The sequence below is a fragment of the Clupea harengus genome, chromosome 10, assembly GCF_900700415.2.
Source record: "Clupea harengus chromosome 10, Ch_v2.0.2, whole genome shotgun sequence".
NCBI lineage: Eukaryota > Metazoa > Chordata > Actinopteri > Clupeiformes > Clupeidae > Clupea > Clupea harengus.
This window is the reverse complement of record NC_045161.1, coordinates 3,389,345-3,401,277: the sequence shown is the minus strand read 5'-3', so window position 1 is coordinate 3,401,277 and position 11,933 is coordinate 3,389,345. Positions and strand designations below refer to the sequence as shown.

The following is an 11,933-nucleotide window of genomic DNA, read 5'->3' as shown; positions in this document are numbered from 1 at the left end:
AATGGCTAGTAGTGCTCGCTCCACTAATACATGGGTGCAGTCAATACACAGGTTTGTTTTATAAATGACATAAAATACTGTAATGCGGTTTATTAAGGATGTGGTTAATAGTTGGGAACATACAGTAATACCGTAATTAGACCCTTGTGGCACAGTAAATGTCACTTGCAACATCGTGATTATGCCATCAACACTTCACTTCAAAGAGATTTGACTGGGATAAACACTACAATATGCCTACAGGTAAATGCAATGCATTAAAGGGGATACACATAGAAGGTATATAATGCCAAAGCACTAAAAGCAAATAACATACTTTAACATGCAATGGTACAATAAGACACTGAAGTAGGTTGGTGAAAGCTGGAGAGTGACAATGTGTTATCACACAATGATGTCACTTTCCACCATTTTAATCTTATAATACAATCCTTCCGATAAATTTGAATGTATGGTCAAAACCTTCATTTTAGAAAATAACCACAGGAGCATAATTTTCCATTAAGACAATTTCTTGACTGCCCTGTTTTGATCAAATGTGGGAACATTGTAAATCAATGTAAAGGTCATGTTTTTTGAGAGTATAAGGCCAAAGCAAAGAGAATATATATGAAAAGGGGGGGAAGGGTCGAAAGAAAAAAGAGACACAGTGAGTGAGTGAGTGGGTGAGTGAGAGAAAGAGAGAGAGAGAGAGAGAGAGAGAGAGAAAGAGAGAGAGAGAAATAAACATTGGGTCTCCAACCGCTGTCTTTTTATGGAAACGGAGACCCCAAATGGAAAACCACTGAACTACAGGTTGCTCTGTACTTTAAAGGTCTTAATGATGGGAAGTGCAATATGAATGTTCATTCCCATGTTAAACAAAAATAGCCCATGGTATGTTTAATGTTTGTTGTAATTAAAGACATCCATTGCTTACCTTGCAAATTACTTTCATTTCCAAAATGGGCCCTCTTTTGTGATTTTTGCATTAAACAGTGTTGATCCATTCATGATAACACCAGGTAGTGAAAAAAGGGAAACTGAGTGTCGAATGGTCTTAATCTTCTCTCACTCGGGCGACACAGGGCCCAGCATGTCTCAACGGGTCCACCTAGTGGTGGAAGAACCCAGAGAAGAGAGATGACTCAGTGCCACCAAGTGGTAAAAAGAAGATTTAGAACACATTTCTCTAACGGATGAGAACGGAAATGGATTTTTGGATTCCCTCTGCCAATCCAAAAAACATGTTGTGTGTTCAGTAACATACAGATCATTTGATGAATGGAAGAATTACAAACAGGGTCACACTAAACAATCCCTTTCACATGAATACTCTTGGCCATGGCCGTCTGAATCACAATTCCTTCCACTTTTCCAAATCTTTTGTAGGTATGTGCATTAATGTTACTGTGCCAAGAACTAGTTTCCAACATCTAATGCTACCGGTGCGTTAAAAGCAGTAGTACCAACAAAGTAGTTCCTGTTTGTGTTTGCCGTCACTCTCACTGAGACAGGATGCCATGAGGAAATGACTGGTGGGAACTTAAGGAGCTGCTGAAGTTTCCCACCAGAGAGGTGGTCTGGCATTTCTCCCTCAAAACAAATGGGCTGCTGCTTCCTCTTGCCTCTTCCCTTCTGGAAAGAAAAGAAAAGGAGCTGTGGCAGAGACACGAGATGTAAATGAGACACACGCGAGACATGTGGAGACAGGGGTAAGGTCATTATCTTGTGAAAGTCCTAGATTCTCTTCTCTATGTCTCTCCAAAAGTGGCGTTTGGTTGGTTTTATTTTCCTTGTTAGCCTAATTAATCGAGTTATTTTGTCTGCTAGTGTTTTCCACTCCACTGAACAAACCCAAACACCTAACTTGAGCTTAGCAATCAACTGAGAATAGACTACTATTACAGTCTACTATAGGATCTTACGATAATCACAATTCAAAGGATGAATAAGATACAAATGTATCAAAAGAACATAGCCTATTCTACATGAGATTTTATATTTGGAAGAGGACTTGATACTTTTGGCCGTAGGATTACATGATTCATTACTAAATACTACATACATTACAAAGTACTTTGAGTCATAACTTTCTGTTAGATGGGGTGCACACCAGAGATAGACGTTCACATTATAATTTGGTTATTTATAAAGCAATTTCTCCTTTTCTGAATTAGCGTGCAGTACCAAACTCTCACCTCTAGATGTCCAAGTTAGCCACACCATTAAACTCAAGTTCAAAGCAGGTTACTAGAGAAGCTTATCTTATGTTCAGGTTTTCAGGTTAAACATCAACAAGATCAAAGCAAATTAGACTTTCCCAATTAATACTATTACGTGTACAAACATTACCTGGAATAGGATTCATTTCTTCCATGAAATGAGCTGCATGTAGTCTTACTGTTAGAGCAATAGCCTCTGGAACTGGAACTGGTAATATAACTCATTCTGTGTATGTCTATACTTTTTAACTGCTACACAATATTAACATTCATATATTGCTCGCTTGACATTAGTCTCCCATTCATTCTGTTTCTCATGCTTGTATCTGCTATCCATGCTCATATTTGTACATACACATTTTCATATTTACACCTTCTTTAGGTGAAGACTAGAATCCACACTGAGGTAATACTCCTCTCTCCTGACTACACATCAATATCACAACAATTCATTTTAATATAATCTGGCATTAAACTGAGACACTAGCATTCTAGATGTTCACAGATTGTATCTGTTTTTATGTGACCAAAATATTTACACTTATACACAAACACACCCCCAACCTCCCCAACATATACACACACACACACACACACACACACACACACACACACCCACACACACACACACTGACTAATTTTAAGCATGAGAGAGCGAGTGCCTATGTCTATTGTGCCTGTCACTCTTATTGCACCACGAGCTATGTGAAACATTTTGAGCGCAGTGGCTTAAGTGAGGAGTTAGCAAGGCTGTGGCACCATTAGGCTCTCTCAGAAACAGGCTTAACCAACTTGTGCAACAGAACATCTACCGGCAAAACAACTGCTGACAGTCACTCTCTTCGTCTAGGGGATGGGATTATCAAGCAGCAAATCTTAGGCAGAATAACAAGACAGCTCAAGGTAGGACGCTCACAGAGGCTTTAACATACATTCACTGTTTCAACACCAGATTTAGCTAAATCAATGGAAATGTACACAGCATGCATTCTGCATAGAAGGCTTTCTTCATGTTCAAGCTGCTGGAAGTATTGTTGTGGGCTGCCTTAGCATGCTGGCTGTTCTAGAACTGTTGTTTCTGGTCAGCCAGGATCTTCTGTTACCAAAGTGCCTATTTACTTTGACAGCAGTAAGGAAGAATTTGGAACACTACTGCTGCAAGTCGGCTGTGAGTGTGTGGTGTGCGTGTGTGCGCGTGTGTGTGTGTGTGCGTGTGTGTGTGTGCGTGTGTGTGTGTGTGTGTGTGGGTGTGTGTGTGCGTGTGTGTGCGTGTGTTTGTGTGTGTGTGTGTGCGTGTGTGTGCGTGTGTTTGTGTGTGTGTGTGTGTGTGTGTGTGTGTGTGTGTGGGTGTGTGGGTGTGTGTGTGCGTGTGTATGTGTGTGTGTGTGTGTGCGTGTGTGCGTGTGTGTGCGTGTGTGTGTGTGTGCGTGTGTGCGTGTGTGTTTGTGTGTGCGTGTGTGTGTGTGTGCGTGCGTGTGTGTGTGTGTGTGTGTGTGTGCGTGTCTGAAAAAAAGAAATAGAGGTGGTGATGGAGGGAGACAGACAGAGGAAGAGACTGTGCTAAAGTAAACATCCATAAAACAACTGTGATTGCCATGAAATACCAATATGTTATTTTGTTTTTTAAGTTTCATTCCAAAGTCTCTTTAAAGTTTAAAGCGCCCGTGTACGTTTATTAGACTCAGAAAGTCTCTGTCTCCACTCCATCTAACACACCTGGTCTCAGGGGTATTTCCACACTGAATGACCTTCATTATGTTTTGTGTCAGACACCAAACATGCATAAGTCTTCATTCATCCACCTCTGACCTGGTCACCAACACTGGACATGACCTTTGCCCTTTGACCTCTCTCAAAACAACAGACCCTGATCCCTCTGATGCTGTACTCTAATTTTGGCCCTATTGAGTACGGCCAACACGGCCACAGTGGGCAGTATCACAAGCACTGGCCCATTAGCACTAAGCACACTAGGGAGTCGATGGGACTCCAGCCCGGTGAGAATATTAGCACTCCGTCCAGTCCCACGCATGGTGTGAATGAATGGGTGTGTAAATTTAGCTGGTGTGTAAAGGTTTGCTCCCCACCGCCTGCCAATTAGGAGATTAGGCCTGTCCATCCTACGAGGATGAAACACATGACCTTTGAAAACTGCTAATTTCTATGCCTCCCTCTATACTCACAGAACAAAAGAACCTGGAGTTGAAACACATTACTTTAAATTCTTAAGTCTGCTTAATCCTTCAATCACATTGTGGTTGAGCATACTTTGAGGTAGACTTGTCTTCAGGTAATGTTCGGATAAAATTTGATCCATCAGTTTACAAACAACTACCAAGGCTTAGTTCACACTATCGAACATCTCACTTTACATTTACATTTAGCAGACGCTTTTATCCAAAGCGACTTACATATGTGCGACATACAATGTATACACATTTTACATTTACACTGATGGCACACTGCACATCAGGAGCAATTAGGGGTTCAGTGTCTTGCTCAAGGACACTTCGACAGGGAATCGAACTAGCAACCTTCTGATCACTAAACGACTTCTCTACCTACTGTACCACTGTCGCCCCTCACTCTACTGCACATGTAGTCCCTGATGTTATCATAAAGGCCTGGTCTGGCAGTGAGCCCAAGGCTTTCTAGAATGGTTTCATGGAATGCAACATAGCAACATGCCTTGACATATCATCCAAATGCCTTGTCAGAGTTACTGTCTGTACAATGACAGACAAACCAGTCGCACACGTCAAAGCGTAGTGCCATTTATTGCTTGGCAGGCGGAATGGAAGGAAAGGGCCATGACATCATCCCCATCTTCAGACAACTGGAGTTAGTGGTGATATTAAGTGTGTTCCTCTGTGCAACTAACAAATCCACATACAAATAGCAAGCTCTGTCAATCAATATAAATATCAATTACTCCTTGCCATTATGCTGAGAAATAATCAACATCAATCAATGGCAAAACGTTAATAAATAATCAATTGATTATGAATGTTGACCACATAGGAAAGCTGTTGAGAATCATTCAGATATGAAACAAAAAACTTTGATAATAATGACAAAAACGGCAACTTGATTTCAGTTTGAGTGGGTAAAGCTTTGAAATGATATCATAAGAGGTATGGGAATACAACATTAAAAGCTGCTTATACAATCAGAACATGTACAGGTCCATACTGTTACATAATACAGTGTTTTATTCATAGAGAATATTTCCACAGCCTTGTTCTACTGTCATTAGTCAAATGCTAAGTATGTGACCTCACCACACATTTCCAAATGACCTGCCCAAGACCTGCCTATAAACTCCAGGAAGTGATGATGTGTTGTTTTTTGTAGTTTTTTTTAGAGCTCTACTGGGAAGGTCGTGTAAATAACCAACGTGCCCTTCACTGCTAATAGAGTTTTTAGATCACCATGGCACCAGTGAGGCTTCTTCTGGATGCCACCTGATGGGTCATGCCTAGCTGTGCCTTCCCAGAAATCCCTGTTTTTTTTTTTTATCTAACAGTGGGAACAAGTGCAGCCCATCATTTGAGGGGTCTTATGTTACATTAGGCTGGCTGGGGGGCTGGATTCCACAGACTCTCCAGACCCCAGACCTGTCAGATGAGCGTACGCACTCTCACCCTGTCTGGTGCCAGCTCCCTGGCTGGCATTCACCAGGCTGGCCCCACTATGGGGGGAATCCTCCTTTGCAGAACATGTTGGTAACCACAAAGCCACAACCATGCTACATAGCTAGGATGAGAGGGCATCAAGTGTCCCTTTTTGAATAGGCGAATGAGTAGACATCTGAACAGTCCTAAAAATAATTTGCTAGCTGTTTATCTTATGAGAGCATGTATGTGTCATCCTTGTGCATGGTCCTGACAACACTGAGAGCAAGGTCTTGTGACCTAGGTGTTTATAACAGCATGGTGATGGAAAAAGCTTTTCATTCATTTAGTCATTTTGGACCAACCCCCAAAATGTCACACTGCAGGTTCTGCTATAACACATGAAAGTATGCATATGTTTACATTTGTAAACGCACTGAAAATGTACTGAAAGCTACCAATATAATATATTGATTACAATGCAAATAATTGCTTCTTGTGTTCAATGAACTCAGAGCAGTATAAAAAGGTGTTACGTAGGCATGCGTGGACCTTTTGACAATATACAGACAAAATATCATTCCTACAAAGCAATAATCAGGAATGAGCTCATACCCAAATAATACTTTTAGTCCCTGTGATGCATGATGAGGAAATGAATGAGCTTAAGTAAGATTCCAGTTTGATTAAAACCTCATTAATCATATTGATACACAGGCTGTGGTTTACAGTGACGTTTCAGTCAACTGGGAGCATCTCGTTTCAGCAGTATTCAGCCATCAATTGTGTTTTAATCACGCTTAATCAATCCACTAAGCACTGCCGGGGAGAGCGGGCTCAAACGCCTGAGCAAATTCATATCTCAGAAATCAAGCTTAGCAATCATGGATGGCACTTCTACTCCGTGATTGAAACGAGAGACACACCACATGTGATTGCCCACTGCAATTTCATCTGCCGGGGGGGGTTGCTGGTACCCCAATAACTACAAATTGTTGGTAGCCACTGGCTTGTAATAGCTTTGCAGTGAGCTCAGAGGAGACTGAAAGGACAGACAGAACATCTGTGGTACTTCGAGGGGATTAGGATGCCATTTAGCAACATTGGTTAAACAGTTCCCTTCTGAGCGTTCCCTGAATGTCACCTCAGAGTGGTATGCCTCTGCTTTTATGCCAGAGATGTCGCTGTGTGTGGTTAAGAGAGCCAGTATTGATTTTAAGTAAGTGCTTTTTACAATTGTGCATTTCCTTGCGTCTACTAATCAGTCGGTGAAAGTGTGCACAAGTGATGATCTGGTAAAGTGTGTACTCTGCTAAAGAAGTTTCACGAAGAGAAAAGACATTCAAAGCATTCCATAAAACTGTAATTCATTTGTCAGTGCTGCCCATGTCTTTCTTTTGGGTTCCTTCTCTATTTGGCTTCTCATAAAACGTACTCTAAATATCATGCCTACTCACTATGACTTAAACAAATAATAATAATAATAATAAAATCCATTCAGGCTATACTGATTCCAAGAATTTACGTGTAATTCCAGTCTGAAAGCAGTGGGGCCTAGCCAGTGTTTGCACCCATCCTATCATACTTCTGCAGGAATGACTTTGCCTGTCGGCAAAATGAAGCTTTTGTCAGCTGCATAAACTAGCCATTGCATATTGGACCCTTGCCCTGATTTATCACTGTTGTTTGAGGCTCATTACATGGCTGTAGCAGCCCCCTTCCTGAGCAGGCCCAAGTGTTGACTGTGATTAACAGTCTGCTGAGTGGATGCCTGACCACAGGCTCAGCCACAGGAACAAAGAAACAAGCTTCACATTTGCCAATTGATGGCTGCTGTCGGAAAAGCATACACCGACAACAAATATACACTCACTGATGCTCTCCCTCTCTCGCTCTCTCTTCCCATCTCTCTGGCTCCGCACACACCCACATATCTCAAACAGCGCTACCTGCCCCCTTCTCTTCTGCCCAAAAAAACAAATGCAAATGGCTAGATTGTGCAGACACAAGGGGCATGTAAATCTTCTGTTTTGGTGAGTCTACCCGAGTCATCTTCTGTGGGCATTGTGCTGGGTTTTTTGTGTGACTACACTGGACTGTTATCAACTCAGTCCAACCCTGGGATGGTCAGCAACATTTGTCTCATATGATGGACAGTAAACAACTTTAAAGAATTTCTTAAAGATATCTGAGTGGACAGAAAGTCAACAGGAAGGTGAGTAGGAGGAAGTAAAGTGTAGAACCTTAAATAAACATTAGAGGACTGTGAGAGCAGACGGCTTGTGGTTGTTGGCCTTATCAGCAGATATGACTTGTGTTACCTTTATTAAGTGAGCTTTAGTTAACCTCAGTTTGCTCTGGAGCTGGCAAAAAGGGTATTGTTTCACTCATTCAAAACATAGAGAGATGATGATTCAGTTTACTGACTCAGTCAATCGTTGGCCAATTGCTAATGTACAAGACAGAATGTACTGGCTCCAAACTATTTTTAGGAGGACACGTTTTCTTGTGAATACTGTTAGTGTGCCCACCAGATAATTGTTTAGTGCTCAAATAGGTTTATCATAGGTTCTATGTAAATTGCGTGCCCAAATCTTATAGAAATGGAGGGAATGCAGTACATTTAGTTGTATTTCGATCTCAGAATTAAACAGTCTGTTTCATTTCGTGTTCTTCCATACTTACACTTGCTATTTTGAGTGCATATAAGTGCGCTCACACTGAAAAGTAAAGGGGAATCTCAACTTTGATGCCGTTAAGAGGGAAAACTACCATTTTGCTACATGGAAGCTAAGCGAAGCTAACTATTCAGCTGGATGTATAATATAACAAGCTTTTAAAATACAACTTTTTTGTATATTTTCATGAATAAGATCCCGTCATGGCATTAAAATGGCTAGGATGCAACCCTACACCTTTACATAATTTATGAGTTATGAATATGCATTTTAGCTACACCAGGTTTCTCCTGATAGTGCTCGTTTCGTCGTAGCCTTATGTGACGGTCGTAGTGCGACCGCACATGAACATCAAACTCCTACCCTGTATTAGCGAGCGCTAGCGTATAGCGTATACAAACACGCATGGTTTCGCACACAAACAAACACACAACTGATTGCACCAACTTCCACAAAGTTAGAACCATTTATTTAAATGAACTAAGTTGGTGCAGCAACGGTGTCTCATTGAACAAGGAAATAAATTCCTAAATTCTGTAGGAGTTTGTGTAGGTAAGGGATACATCTTTCCGCTGGGATCCGTATTGAAACCGGAAGTGGGTACTTTACTCCGTTTGACTGGATAATACCAGGACCTTTACTTTTTCGTTGAGAAATTGTGTCGATCGCCTGACTTTTAAACTATATATATATATTATTATTTTTTTCTGCGAAGTTATACGGCTCAATACTCAACTGAATTGTTAACCGAACTTTTACGAAGTCATACGACTAAACACACAAGTGATTGGCTATTCAGGTCAGATGACAAGTTTTAACCAACAAGAGACCGGAGTAAAGTACCCACTTCCGGTTTCAATACGGATCCCAGCGGAAATACGCATCCCTTACCTACATTTGTCCTCTGCTAGCTGGTTGGTCCAAGACACAGAAGCGCTGCCAAAAACCCAGAACATTTACTTTGGTTCCCAGTTTAATTGGACTGCTGATTCCCTGTTATGGCAGTAGGGATGAGAAATGGTCTGGGCCAAACCACCTCGACAAGGTTTTTTTTTTTTACATACCTGCAAAATGTGATTATTCATTTCATAGTTATTTCTTTGTTTTAGAACACTGAGGAATACTATGTTTATGTCTCAGGGTCTGTCTTGTCATTGTGTATTGTTTGATTTTTGTGTCTACCCCCTTTTTTTTAGAAATGGTGCTGGCTGTTGGCTGTTGTTCTGTCTAGGAGAGAGTTACGTTTTGTTTTGTCAGGTATGTGCATTTATGGAGACCTTTACCCTGCTGATTGTTGTCCTCTGTTTAATGAGAGGCTTAGCAGGTATTATTTATGGAAATTGTGACTGGTGAATGTTGAGCTCTGTATATTTAGAGGCATAGCAGGTTACATTCTGGAGACTGCTGATTTTTGTCCTCTGCTGATTTAGAGGGTTAGCAGGTCTCCTGGGTATTTTGAAGAGATATTAAAACGTATATTTTTGAACCCTCACTCTGTCTCTGAGCTTTTTGGGCCAAACCCACATTTTGACGGCAACTCGAGGCTCGGTCCGTCACACGTTATGCTAATGATATGTAAATCCCCACCCAGCAAGTTGACGGGATTGGTTCCTTAGGTATGTGACGTATGAAACCCAGACAGTCTGATTCTGTGTTTTTGAGACTGTCATTGGTGCACTGCAGATCCAAGGAGAAAATGCTCAGTCATGCCGTTGACTGCTTATTGGCTTCTGACCTCTTCCAAATCGCATGTAGTCGGGGGCACATTTGAGATGTCTGTGAGTCGTTAGTCGATTTTTCCCTCTAAACGTCTCACAAAGTTTATTTTAATTTACTTTAACTACATTTTGTTGCTAAGACTTATGAAGTTTAACTTAAGTAGGATTTTAAATGCAGGACTTTTGGTTATAGTATAGTATTGTTACATTGATGTACTTGTTACTTTTAGTTTTACTTAAAGTGTAAGTGCACCCCAGCTATTGAACTAAACAAAATTATATGAGTGAACTGTCAATGAAACATGTCAATGCTGTTAATATTGACAACATTTGCATTTTTATGGGTAGGTGGTGTGTGTTTTTTTATGGCTCAACACACCTCCTACTGTTTAAAATCATCCTGTACCTTGCAAGGCTCGATGCTGAGGTAGAGTCAACCTGTTGGTACATCTCTACATAAGGATGTTCACAGAACTCTCAGTCTAGAAAACTCTCAGTGATTTACAGTGTTGCTTTGGAGTGCAACCTTTTGGCCTGGCCCAGTCAGTAAGTTCAGCTATGGGTGCATGTCTTGAGAAGGAAAGGCTGTGAAGTGCTGGACGCCTGCAGATATACACTCTAATGATTTGGAGCTTTTATCTGGTTTTGTTCATTTTCAGGTATTCAGAGTATATAGTCATGGACAAAGGTTTAAGACCACGCTTGAGAAAATGTGCTTTTGTCCTCTGAATGCACTGGTTACATCAGAAAGTGAAATGACGTGCGTGAGATTGTGTCATCTCTACGTTGGCCTGTTGTAGACACTTTTTAATTGACCATCAGTAAACATTTTATTAAGCCGCAATTCGCCTTCTTTAAAAATGGCAATGGAAGTCCAGAAGGCACCTATTGTCTAAGACTACCATTCACAATGCAGGCATGAAATGTGCAAATTCAGGGGACTAATTTGGACAGAAAGCAGTCTGGGCATATGTAAGTGATGCTTTTAGGTAGTGTATTCCAAACTTTGAAATGTAAATAGAGTAGCAAATGTAATGAATTTATTTTGAAAACGTGAAAAAAAAGGTACATCTTAAAGGATTACATCATTTATGCACCAGATTGGGTTCATTATGACATCTTTACAGGCCACTTTCTGCCAGATTAAATCACCTTTTGGCACTGAAAACTGCACAGATACCCACAAAAGTGTGTTTTACAGCAGTGGATGTCTAAGATTTTTTGGGAAAAACCTCAAGATCTGTCGCAATGTATATTTTCCCATTGTTGAGGGGCTGTATCTGACACAAATCCTATGAAGCTGATCAGAACCTTGTAGATCAAGTGCATGTCTATCCCCCCCCCCCCCCAAATAGTAGTGGTGACACCTTCTGGCTTGTGCACTAATTCAATCCACACCGTATTGTTGACAGCTTGTTTTTCAGAATAGCATATTTTTGGCGGTCTACCATAGCGCAACAACAAACTAATATTTTTTCATGATGTGGTTTCACAGTTGCCAGATTTTCCAACCCTTGTTGTAGTATTTGGGAACAGATTGTACAGAGCAATATTTTCTTATTTTGTGTCATTATACTGACATTGCTGACTGTGTACAGAACAACCGTGTAACTGACCAGAGGAGGAGCAGTCCGGAAGGTGCGTTTTTAGCAAGCTGACCTTTAACTGTGAATGACTGTTGGTAAAATTGCTATGAAGAGGGTACCATCAGAACAACAA

At 40.9% G+C, this 11,933-nt stretch overlaps 1 long non-coding RNA gene across 2 annotated transcripts; it reads left to right on the top strand.

Annotated features, from left to right (window-relative positions):
- Positions 1 to 1,491: 1,491 nt before the first annotated feature.
- Positions 1,492 to 10,389, top strand: LOC116222135. Of its 2 annotated transcripts, XR_004164484.2 has the most exons (4): positions 1,492 to 1,694; positions 2,587 to 2,610; positions 3,055 to 3,107; positions 9,693 to 10,389. It is a non-coding gene; the product is annotated as an uncharacterized LOC116222135 (long non-coding RNA). The 2 variants fall into 2 exon arrangements; XR_006152622.1 differs by lacking the exon at positions 9,693 to 10,389 and having other exon boundaries at positions 3,055 to 3,365.
- The last annotated feature ends 1,544 nt before the right edge of the window (positions 10,390 to 11,933 follow it).